The sequence below is a fragment of the Haliotis asinina genome, chromosome 15 (assembly GCF_037392515.1).
Source record: "Haliotis asinina isolate JCU_RB_2024 chromosome 15, JCU_Hal_asi_v2, whole genome shotgun sequence".
NCBI lineage: Eukaryota > Metazoa > Mollusca > Gastropoda > Lepetellida > Haliotidae > Haliotis > Haliotis asinina.
The window spans coordinates 52,389,662-52,402,021 of record NC_090294.1 but is presented as its reverse complement, the minus strand read 5'-3'; positions in this window follow the sequence as shown (position 1 = coordinate 52,402,021).

The window sequence follows — 12,360 nt, the reverse complement described above, 5'->3', positions numbered from 1 at the left end:
TCAAGTTTTTAAGGTTATACGTTGTATATAGTTGATACCAACAGAAGTTTTTCTTTAAAGCTCTATATTTAGTCCGTCCAGAAGTATGGAATGTGTCCGTTGTATACTGATGCAATAGTTTGACATTCTTGCCTTGACAGACATTGTTCACAACAACATTTATCAGGCAACCTTGACGTTACTTCATTTCCCAAAGGCAGGCCGACTTAATCACAATGGCTGCGACGGTATCATCTCTAACAAATCACACGAGGCCAATAAATGTATTGCCACTAAAGCACACGACCATTGTAAACTGACAACTGCCGGAATGCATGAAGCACCTGCAATACTAAGTAGCCCAATGACGTGTGTGTTGTACTTACAACTGTAGGAGTGATATTTTCATTACCCAGATACTCAACATCATTACATGGGCATCCTTTCCATCTGCAGAGAAACTGTATTGTCACGGGGGAAATCCATTTACCTTTAACTTGATACGCCAAACAATTACACACTTAGGACGTGAACGTCTGCTTAATTTCCCCTCTGGTCAATGAGATCTATGAAAAGCGTTCTCACTATGCGCTGGGAAGAAGTTTACCGTCAAGAAGAATGAACGCTGCGCCTCGTGTTTCCGGATTGCTTAAGACCTTCATCAAACAAACGCGTACACGCTATTAGTATACTAGTAATTACTCCTACGTTTTATTTTCTGTACTTTATATTCACAAGAGTAGGTACATTCATTTACAGAGTGATGGAACATGTTATACATGTTGTGAAAATATGCCGGCTTATTCCAGACTGCGACTTGTATTGTACATAAATTGATATGTTCAATATACAAAGGGATATTTTAAGGTTATATATGTTGGCATTGCAATCAGTAATGAAACTAATATACTAGTATATATTCCGAAATGCGGGAACGTTCATTCTACAGAAAGGATAATATAAGGTTGACACCACAGTTGATGTTGCAGCTAATAACGTTAGTATTCACAAGAGTAAATGCACTCATTCAACAAAGAGGTAATATAATGTTATACATCCTGGTAGGTAGTGTCCCCTTCAGTCGTAAGTAGTTGGGTGCTAACTGATATACCTTCAGGCTCTTTTTTGCTGTGACAGACAAGCCTTTGAAATAGCACGAAAGGATTTTGAGGACTAAGTTTAACTTCTAATGTAAACTTCTTGTATATAATAGGCAAGTATGACATCTTTTTCCAGCCATGAGTAGGTACAGTTATAACTTACTAACCTGAAACTACTTAAGTCATATATTCATTTGATTGGTTGTCCATTCTGGCAACGTAACTTTCAAATTGACAAAATAGATTTCAAGGTTGCAATAAAGGAATTGAAAGATAGTGATTCACTTATAGTACAGCTTATATATATGTATTTGTTTCCAGGCTAAAGAATGTGGTTGACCAGTGTGACGTTTGCGATCCCCCGGATACCAGATAAGATGGATGTAAAATTTCCCTGGATCTTAAGAACTTAAGAATTATAAAAAAAACAACAGAAAACAACAAGCAACAACAACCCCCCCCCTCCACACACACACGCAAAAACAAAACAACAACAACAACAAACAAAAACTAACAAAAACAAAGAAAAAAACCCAAGCAAACCAAAATAAAAAACACAACAAAACAAAGCAAGATCACCCTTCAGTCTGAAGTCCTGTTTCCGGATTGCTTTCGGACCTTCATCAAACAGAAGCATACACGCCATCAGTACACTAGTAATCACTCCCACGTTAATATAAAACTCTGATTCCTAATCATGAATTGAAGAAGGGTGCCTTTTTTTAATAAAGCATATATCGCACCCCTTTCCCATCCATATTCACCCATAACCTAATCTGCGTTCACTGGGAATGTTTTCAATGAGCATGTACACAACTCTCTGCACAAGACCATATTTTACACTGAAAGTACAGTATGATGCTTTACCTTTAGAATCATGAACAGGTCGATACTTTACGTAACTTTCTCAAGTATCCCGTGCAGGTCCTGTACAGGTCGATACTTTACACAGTATTCTCTAGTATCCTATAGGCTATACAGGTCGATACTTTACACAGTATTCTCTAGTATCCCATAGGCTATACAGGTCGATACTTTACACAGTATTCTCTAGTATCCTATAGGCTATACAGGTCGATACTTTACACAGTATTCTCTAGTATCCCATAGGCTATACAGGTCGATACTTTACACAGTATTCTCTAGTATCCCATAGACTATACAGGTCGATACTTTACACAGTATTCTCTAGTATCCTATAGGCTATACAGGTCGATACTTTACACAGTATTCTCTAGTATCCTATAGGCTATACAGGTCGATACTTTACACAGCATTCTCTAGTATCCTATAGGCTATACAGGTCGATACTTTACACAGTATTCTCTAGTATCCTATAGGCTATACAGGTCGATACTTTACACAGTATTCTCTAGTATCCCATAGGCTATACAGGTCGATACTTTACACAGTATTCTCTAGTATCCCATAGGCTATACAGGTCGATACTTTACACAGTATTCTCTAGTATCCTATAGGCTATACAGGTCGATACTTTACACAGCATTCTCTAGTATCCCATAGGCTATACAGGTCGATACTTTACACAGCATTCTCTAGTATCCTATAGGCTATACAGGTCGATACTTTACACAGCATTCTCTAGTATTCTATAGGCTATACAGGTCGATACTTTACACAGTATTCTCTAGTATCCCATAGGCTATACAGGTCGATACTTTACACAGTATTCTCTAGTATCCCATAGGCTATACAGGTCGATACTTTACACAGTATTCTCTAGTATCCCATAGGCTATACAGGTCGATACTTTACACAGTATTCTCTAGTATCCCATAGACTATACAGGTCGATACTTTACACAGTATTCTCTAGTATCCTATAGGCTATACAGGTCGATACTTTACACAGTATTCTCTAGTATCCTATAGGCTATACAGGTCGATACTTTACACAGTATTCTCTAGTATCCTATAGGCTATACAGGTCGATACTTTACACAGTATTCTCTAGTATCCTATAGGCTATACAGGTCGAAATGTAACACGGTATACTTTTGTATCCTGTACAGGCCGATGCTTTACAGGGTACTTGATACAGTATCTGTACCTCAATTCATACCTAGTACTGAAGTATTTAAGGTACACCACAGTACACACCCCATATAGTGCTGTCATCTTTCAGGATTAGTCAGTGCCACAACAGCCCCACTCCAGAGTGTGGAATAATACACTACTAACCATGAAAGCGTCTAAATCCGATACCTACCAGTGTATACCACGACACAGTGTCCGGCATATTTACAAGTCAATCCCGTTTGAGTAAAATCGCAGATATAAACAGGGGAAGTTACAAATGCATACAATATAGTACCAGTCAACAAATGCATACAGTATGGGGCCAGTGAATGCACACATCCATTGTAGGGTCACTTTACACATGCATAAATAATAGGGTCACTTAACACATGTATACTTTAAAGGGTCATTCAACACATACATAAACTATAAGGTCATTCAACACATAAATCCAGTGCAGGGTCACTCAGCACATGCACATATGATATGGTCACTTAACACATGCATATATTACAGGGTGACTTAAAACATGCATATATTACAGGGCCATTCAACACATGCATACATTATAGGGTCACTCAACACATGCATACATTACAGGGTCACTCAACACATGCATACATTACAGGGTCACTCAACACATGCATACATTATAGGGTCACTCAACACATGCGTACATTACAGGGACACTCAACACATGTATACATTATAGGGTCACTCAACACATGTATACATTACAGGGACACTCAACACATGTATACATTACAGGGACACTCAACACATGTATACATTATAGGGTCACTCAACCCATGTATACATTACAGGGACACTCAGCACATGCACACATTACAGGGTCACTCAGCTCATGCATACATTATAGGGTCACTCAGCTCATGCATACATTATAGGGTCACTCAACTCATGCATACATTATAGGGTCACTCAACTCATGCATACATTATAGGGTCACAGAACACATGCATACTTTATAAGGTCACTCAACTCATGCATACATTATAGGGTCACTCAACACATGTATAAATTATAGGGTCACTCAACTCATGCATACATAATAGGGTCACTTAACACATGGATACAGTATAGGGTCATTCAAGAAATGCATACACTGTAGGGTCAGTCAAAAGATACCTACCTTATATGTGCGATGAGGCGTATACATTTATAATAGGGCCAGTCATCATCATAAATCAGTCAACAAATACATACATTATAGCGCCAGTCATACATTGCATTAACTTTGAACATATGTCAGGGACAAATGTCAGGGACTACCGCTAACACAGGAAAGGACTATTCGTTTCACCGAATCTAAGTCACTAGCTCCCCTTGGACACGCTACTGAGTTTGAGCAGACAAAAAAAATGTAGTTTTGGATTCATGACAGTGTCGGTGTGGAACTTGTACTTATAAAACCAAAGTATATTTTTATCCTCATGTTTGAACGTTACTATGAGGCGATAGGAGTCAGTTGGTGGTTATTACAAGTCAATCTGACAGCTGTCATGCTAACAAGTTGTTTCTTAAGAGCATGTCTTGTTTGTGTCATTATTACAAGTGGTTTATTGGGAGTACATCTTATTTGTGACATGTTAAGAAGTAGTTTACTAGGTGTACATGTGATTTGTGTCAGTTCACAAAGTGGTTTATTTGGAGTACATCTTACTTTTGTCATTGTAACAAGTGTTTCAGTCTGAGCACATCTGATGTGTGTCATTAAAGCAGGCGGTGTATTGGAAGTGTTTCTTATTTATGCCATTATTAGATTTGACTATTCGGAGTGCTTTGGGTGTCATTATAGCAGGGGTTTATTTGGAGAACATCTTATTTGTGTCATTATTATATATGCTTTGTTGGGAGGTCATGTGATTTGTGTTATTTTAAGAAGTGGTTTATTGGGAGTACATCTTCGTTTTGTTATTATTACAACTGGTCTATCAGGCATTCGTCCGATTCTTGTCATTTTAGAAAGTGGTTTATTGAGAGTACATGTGATTTCTGTCATGATAACAAGTGGTTTATTGAGAGTACAACGGATTTTGATTTGTGAAACTCGCTGTATCAAAGAGAAGCTGTACTGAATTTCTTTGAAGTTCCGCTATCACAATAGTCGGTTCCTCCTAAATACTTATGGGCCCATTTCGATCTCGGTCGCGAACTGAGAAAACACAAAGTCGCCTAACTTCTCAAGTTGGAACCCACATACACTAACAAAAAGAAAGAAAAAAAACCCAAAGCAACTAGTGAACAGTGGGAATGTCAGTGCGGTTTTACAACCTAGTAAACTACATTGACCTTCAGAGTGGCGGGCGAATGATTTCCATCGTTCTGGGAAATATACAATTCAGACGACAGCATTTGTTATACATGCACATCCTTGATACCCCATGAAAGCCACATTAGACTGAACACAAACAAAATGTGCAGTGTCTCAAGACACAAATGATGGTAATGAAATTTCGATTGATTCGAGAAGAAGTTGGTATTGGCATGTCTTGACGCCTGCAGCGTTCAACAGCATAAGTTGTGTACAAGAACTGTGTTGGACTGTTTAACAAGTGGAATGAAACATGATTGAATATGTATGCCAGATTTACAATTCATTGGCGAGGGAGAGTACGTACTTATCCATAATTGAACATTTCCCCGTTTGAGCGTGCCATTTATCACAAATAGTTGGATATAGATGAATGTTTTTTTGATGGATTGCAACATGAAAGAAGCATAATTGGACAAACTTGCAAATGAACATTTTCCGGACCATGTTAGTTAAAACAGGCGATTTAAAATCCGAATGAAGAAAAACGCAGCATAATTGGGTAATACTTTATCAACATTTTATTGCTGCTGTCCTCTAAAGTACTGATACCTGACATTGAATGTTAATTACACTGGGTAGATTGATAATAAAAACATCAAACCGATGTGAACAATTGCAGCTACAGCGCACGTGATGGACTTTGTTAGCATGGGTTGGCGAGTTCACAGATATCAAAGAAATAGCGAAAGTTGCTGCGTTGCTTCCTTCCTCATGATGTTATCATGTTGCCAATTATATCTCCACAGTCCCTCGTCCTATCAATACACACAGGTCACGCTACTACATCAGACAATACATTAACTCCAAACCCATTCCTCAACTACTTTTGGCAACGACGAATGGCTTTCGTGGCGGCTGATAGGATACTATAGCAACCTTAATTGCATTTGAAATATATGTTCGCACATGAGTGTATTAATGAGAAGAGTTAGCTTGATCGTACTGAATTAGAATGCACGTTCTGTTGATGTATTTCCACTGAGAATCCTGTGACGGGTTACAGAACACTTTTTTTTCTGAAATGACTTGATAAAATGACTTGGAGCATGTAAGAAAAAAGAACATCGTATTTGAATAATTAGAATATTATTGTCAGTGTCTTAATGTTGTTACCTCCTGTCGCGAAATGTAGCTTCTGCTCTTGTCAGAATGTAAATATCACCGTCTGCCTCCTGCCGCGGAATGTAGCTTCTGCTCTTGTCAGAATGTAAATATCACCGTCTGCCTCCTGCCGCGGAATGTACCTTCTGCTCTTGTCAGAATGTAAATATCACCGTCTGCCTCCTGCCGCGGAATGTAGCTTCTGCTCTTGTCAGAATGTAAATATCACCGTCTGCCTCCTGCCGCGGAATGTAGCTTCTGCTCTTGTCAGAATGTAAATATCACCGTCTGCCTCCTGCCGCGGAATGTAGCTTCTGCTCTTGTCAGAATGTAAATATCACCGTCTGCCTCCTGCCGCGGAATGTAGCTTCTGCTCTTGTCAGAATGTAAATATCACCGTCTGTCACCTGCTGCGGAATGTAGCTTCTGCTCTTGTCAGAATGTAAATATCACCGTCTGCCTCCTGCTGCGGAATGTAGCTTCTGCTCTTGTCAGAATGTAAATATCACCGTCTGCCACCTGCCGCGGAATGTAGCTTCTGCTCTTGTTAGAATGTAAATATCACCGTCTGCCACCTGCTGCGAAATGTAGCTTCTGCTTTTGTCAGAATGTAAATATCACCGTCTGCCTCCTGCCGCGGAATGTAGCTTCTGCTCTTGTCAGAATGTAAATATCACCGTCTGCCTCCTGCCGCGGAATATAGCTTCTGCTCTTGTCAGAATGTAAATATCACCGTCTGCCACCTGCCGCGAAATATAGCTTCTGCTCCTATCAGACTAAAAATATATTTGTCTGTTCCTATCAGAATGTAAATATCACTGTCTGCTTCTGTCAGAATGTAAATATTACTGTCTGCTTCTGTCAGAATGTAAATATCACCGTCTGCTCCTGTCGGAATGTAAATATCACCGTCTGCTTCTGTCAGAATGTAAATATCACCGTCTGCTCCTGTCGGAATGTAAATATTACTGTCTGCTCCTGTCAGAATGTAAATGTTACTGTCGGAATGTAAATATCACTGTCTGCTCCTGTCAGAATGTAAATGTTACTGTCAGAATGTAAATATCACTGTCTGCTTCTGTCGGAATGTAAATATTACCGTCTGCTCCTGTCAGAATGTAAATGTTACTGTCGGAATGTAAATATCACCGTCTGCTCCTGTCAGGATGTAAATGTTACTGTCGGAATGTAAATATCACCGTCTGCTCCTGTCAGGATGTAAATGTTACTGTCAGAATGTAAATGTTACTGTCAGAATGTAAATATCACTGTCTGCTCCTGTCAGAATGTAAATGTTACTGTCAGAATGTAAATGTTACTGTCAGAATGTAAATATCACTGTCTGCTCCTGTCAGAATGTAAATGTTACTGTCAGAATGTAAATGTTACTGTCAGAATGTAAATGTTACTGTCAGAATGTAAATATCACTGTCTGCTCCTGTCAGAATGTAAATGTTACTGTCAGAATGTAAATATCACTGTCTGTTCCCGTCAGAGTAGTAGTTAATCTCGTGTAAATGATGGTGTCGGGTTCATATCACATGTATATAATTCGTCTGTTATTCAGCTTTATTCATGTTATATGATGTTCATGTTCCATTTGGAAATGACAGTCAGTGGTGCAAGCACTGCTGACACACGGTAAAATAACTGCTGATAAACGGTACAATCACTGCTGACACACAGTACAAATACTACCGACACACGTTTCAATCTCTGCTGTCACGCGGTGCTGTCACTGCTGACATACCGTACAATCACTGCTGACACATCGTATAATCACTGCTGACACATGGTACAATCACTACTGACACATGGTATAATCACTGGTGACACACGGTACAATCACTACTGACACACGATATAAAGATAGCTGTCACACGGTACAGTGACTATTAAGACATGGTACAATCGCTGCTAGCCTACGTTACAAACACAGCTGACACATGGTACAAACACTGCTGACACACGGTACAAACACTGGTGACTGGTGGCAACTTGTAAGTCAATCTTCGCTGGAAACAGGGGTTCCCCGTCTGCTTTTGCAAGACACCTCAACATCCACCACAGCGCAATATCTCGATAATTGAGTAGATATACATCCTTCAGTTCGACCTAGGATCGTCCCAAACGTCTTTAAGACCGAGAGTGACTACTCCTGCTCAAGACCGACTATCCGCGGGTGTCACACAAGTCACGGATTCGCTGCAGCAACGGACACTGCGGGATAGAGGCGCGGTCTTCGAAGAATTTCCGACCAAACCACCAGTAATCGTCTGAGAGTAGGGGAATTCGAGCATATCGACCGAGGTTTGGACCTGTCCTGACGCGAATACCCGGACGTGTCCAATGCTGCAACAGGGTTGAGCGAGTACGTGTCTATCGACGTCGACACGTTTTGTAAGAAACAGGGAGGTTAGCGTCATGGTGTGGGGAGTTACATCCCACACGCGTAGGTCAGAGTTAGGGGTGGTTTAAGGTAATCTTATATCGAGCAAATCTTGCGGCTTCACCTCTTAACACTTTTAACCGCCAGATAGTGCTGTTACAACACGATAACGTTCGTGTGTCAAATTGCCTCCACTTGCGTTCAGGCGTATCGACGTTTGTTCACTAAAATACGTTGAATACATTTCTTTGTTTTCAGAATGTAAGTTTATTTTTGTCTAGAATTTATATCAGATCGTAACGTTTCTCATGAAATGGCTCTAGGGCAGCGTTTGTGTATGTGGACATTTTCTTCTGTAAGGGCACATAAGAACAATTCATAAGGGAATACATGGGTATTTACAGGAAAAGTTATTTCTGTGGTAGATCTTGTACCGATGGACATTGATGTAGAAAATGAAATTCCCATTGATCTTGTTCCAAAGGATGGTGTGATTCGGTTGGCTTTGTAGCCATCATCTGCTCTCACAGCAACTATCGGCAACGTTAACACACTGGACATCAACTTCTTGTATATGTATCTGTACGTCCTTGTACATAATGTGTGTGACAAGCTTGATGCATACTGAAACGTCGCATCTATTGCTATAAAGAACTGATCTATCCATAAACAGCGTTCCTCTTAATCATACCAGCTTCAAAATGACACTCAGATAAGTTGCAGTCGATGTTAAAGTAAAATTACATTCTGTCTGTCTCCTCGTGTTCACTCTTAATGCGCCATCAGACATTGCTGCTAGTTCATTAGAATTGTGATGAACATGAACAGGAAACTTATAACGTATTTACTTGGTCTTTATTTTGCTGAGAAATCTAATTTCAGGGAGACGACTTGTACCGAATTAAACACTTGATTAAATATATTTACAGGCATCAGGTATCATTGCAGACGTATTGAACACTGCTAGTTTTCCAAGACAAGAACAAGTGCTCTTGGAGTATTTTAGCTCGCTGTGAAGTAAACACACAGCTTGTGGGGAGATGGTTCACAGGTGCTAAAGAATGGTAGTCTTGCACTTGTTATAGTTGCATTCACACTAACCAAAACATCACTTTTAACAAATAAGGAAGTGTAAATGATTATAAAATGCGCAAACGCAAATTTCACTAACAAGAGACACGTTTTTGTGAGAGGAGTATCTTTAGACAGTAAAGGTTTGGCGTAAGCTAAAGGTAATACTTTCAATGCCAGACAAACTACCGTATTGGGAGATGCTGGTGCTCTTCAAACGTTGGTTTTGTGCCAATTTTCTGAGGAATAATCCTGAATTTTCCTTACAGGGTTTCTGTGATTTGGTAGCAGAAAATGCCCATTAAAAGCGTGGAATGATTTGGCAGGGAGAAAAAATGACTCTGGCAAGTACTAAATATTCGAGATATTTTCCTTCATGTATTGTTCATGCATGAATCTCTTCATGTGGCCCTCTCCCCCTAAGGTTTCAGTTGGTATGGTTTTATTGGTAGCGTCTTGATCAGGACATCTATGTAGCCACATGTACCTGTTGATGGTGAATGGACAAAGAACACGTTTGAGTTTGACAGCAAGCTATAGCAAGCTCAGACACCAAGACGGGTAATAGTATACCCAGTTCATCTACTACCCCGGCTGAGCTATGAAGAACAATACTAATCCTCTTGTACTGCTGCTGGTAATAGGGTCATGTATGTCAACAGTTATGTAAAATACATACATAGGAATTATGATACTCAGCTTATATTTTAATCTGTTGACCCGTCAGTCTGTAATTCTTGGCTGCAATCACTAACAGCATATTTATGTATGATGGTCCCGTGGGAAAAGCCAAAGATGTACATGTACTTTTGTAAAACATTCCAGAATACAAATCTATGCTTACAAGATGAAGGAGGAATTGTTGTCACATGCCTATCTGACAGCTCTGATACCTGTGTCATATCCAGATATCACTAAGTGTTACTTCCGGCTTTACTTACACGAGCTGACTCACCACGACTGAAATGAGCAAATATACTCACACACCACTGGTAAATGAAACTTAAGTTCATATTTGTCATGAAAGTCACTCCTCATCAAGTATGCCTTCCTTCCAGTGCGCGATGTGCATGCATACAGTATCACCTGGTTGAAATGCCACTGCTTGTCAAGGAGAAAATATATGACCTTATAGCCGGGGTGGCATTATAACCAGGTAAATCTCACCGTTTAGTGGGCAAGCGACGCCTTGTTGTATGTGGCAGGAAGTATTTTGTCACATGTGTTATGCTATCTGGTATTGACAACATCAATGAGTTTGGTACATTAATGTCCTTGTCATGACGCTGAACCAGTTCAGGTAAGTATGCAACATGCAGCCATTGTAAATGGCTCATGAATCGGTGGAAATGATTTTTTTGTTCCAAAAAACATTGGCATATGGCATTAAGTCCAGTTTGGCATTGCAACCAGGGTATGATAGAGACAGGAAATCCGCCCTGACAAAATAATGGTGTTATATCTAGGTAGCATTATAATCCGGGATATTGTAACCAGGGTGCCATAACCTCATCGAAGTTTCAAAGCACACGCTATTTTAAAACAATACAGTGACAAGTGTTACGGTGATGCAATGATGTATGTCGTTAGCGTTACAGTGGTGCTGATCAAACTTTCCCACGGAGTTGCCAAATTCATTTAATGTTGATATCTCCATATCGAGGATGTGATCAAAGGTGAAGCTTTCAACGTCTGGACAAAATGTAGACAACCCATTGATTTGAAGGAGTTTTTTAAAACGTAAATTGATGACGGTGACATTTTCAAATGTTAGAAGTCTCAAAATTATGTGGCATCTTTTATGTGAAAAAAAGTTCTTTCAAGGTAGGAAATACCTTTGAAGAATAGAGGCTAGAAGACTAACATTGGAGACATGTTCACAATTCCCTCCTACATCAAGGTTCCACGAGGAAAGGGCCACAGGAAACAGTAACAATGAATCCGCAAATTACCCTCCAATGGCGTTGTCCTCAATGTTTCTGTATGTTTCATAACCACTAGCGCATGTAGGAACAGTCGTCATCTTCATAGGTGATTTTATAATTACAGTCATTTAGAAAAGTATAAAAGAGTATAAAAGTGATTTTATGACCATACTCATTTATAAACTGTGTAATTCCGCCTGAAAATAAATTTCTAAATATTCAGGTTGTGATTTCAATGCATGTAAAAATTCAAAGCAATATATTCTTACATTGAAAACACCGTTTTATTAACCACAAACTGTCACTTACACACACAGTCAGACACACAGAGAGAGACAGAAAGACAGATCAGCTTGAAATTACACATGACCAACTGGTCAGCTCGACACAGGACCAACTGGTCAGCTCGACGGTTGAA